Here is a 1455-nt window from a genome sequence, read left to right on the forward strand (position 1 = left end):
GGGAAAAGGGAGGAGAGGGGAGGGTAGGGTAGGGTAGGGCAGGGGAGGGGAGGGAAAAGGGAGGAAAGGGGAGGGCAGGGGAGGGAAAAGAAGCTCTTACTATGTTTCAGTTCTGGAGAAGAAAAGTTCTGGGTGAGTTTTCAGATGTACCCACAAGGCTGCAAGCTATCACTAAAACCAACAGTTAAAAAATCCAGTGTACTGCTTCTTTAACACGGAAGCTGTAACAGAAAAACTATGGCAGCATTGCAGTAGCACAAGTACTGTTTCTGGTACTAAGAATGTATCCATAAGCCTTTGATCTTTTAAACAACACGTTTTCTTTCCTGGAAGAACAGTGTGCATAAGCTCAAGCAGAGGAGCAGGGTGAATGTTTGCAGGTGATAGCAGCTTTAACTATGTTAGCCCTGTGGATGCAGGGGCAGTGATGTATCTTGTTTCTGTTGCTTCTATTGGAGAAGTCAAATGATCTTCTGTATTTAGCTGGCATAAAAGTCCAACCAGCTTCAAAGAGATTTATGATGCACATATACCAAAGATTAATGCAGTTGCTTTGTAACCTCCAGCATGCTCGTAGCAGCAACAGGATATATTCTTTACAATTTCTGAAGAGTCAAGCCCTTGTTATTGGGCATAGAACACTGCTTTTGTTCTCACTTCAAATTGCCTTTGTGTTCCTCTGTGCCATACAATTATTTCACAGGCTTGTGTGGTACATTCCTGAGAACAACATCTTTGTCCTTTACCTTTATGAAAATACAGAGACACAACTCCTTTCTCTTGGCCCACATGTATCACTTACCAGAAGTTCACTCCTACAGGAATTATGGAGACAGTAATTCTCTCTTCAGTGCATGCAGAAAGCTTGCAAGAGCTTTTTAAAGAGCATTAGCCTTAACTGTCCAGCATAAGAAACACACAGATCCGAGGAGCAAAGGGTGAACTCTTATTTGGCTTCATAGACCTCCTGATGCTCCCACTGCATCACTGGCTTGAGGATAACAGGATGGCCCTGGAATATGGCTGCTGGAGGTCACATGCTGAGGTCACTCACTGGAGCCCTGGGCACTGTCCCTGCAGTCTCCTGCTTAGCTGGGAATGATGTGCACTGAGGAGAGGATCGTGTTTTTACCACAGGGTGATGAGGGCTGTGGGCACCTGGGCATCCGGGAGTTCTTCTTGACTGGCTGATGGCTCTGTGGAGGGCGTATTGTTGAACTCTGATTTTCCACTCTCACTGAAAACTTGATGGGTGGGACAGGCCCCCCACAGAGTTTGGTTTCCTACAGGGCCACCTTATGACACTACTGCAAGCACACCCAGTGGTGCCTAAACCAAGCAGGACCAGGGAATCACAGGGGACAGTTGCCAAGACCTGCCACTAGTGGCCACCAAAGCAGGACCCATCACCAGCCAAAGCCTCATATGACCCCCCAGGCCTTATGCACATGTTAA

The sequence above is a fragment of the Buceros rhinoceros genome, unplaced genomic scaffold (assembly GCF_000710305.1).
Source record: "Buceros rhinoceros silvestris isolate BGI_N320 unplaced genomic scaffold, ASM71030v1 scaffold1153, whole genome shotgun sequence".
NCBI lineage: Eukaryota > Metazoa > Chordata > Aves > Bucerotiformes > Bucerotidae > Buceros > Buceros rhinoceros.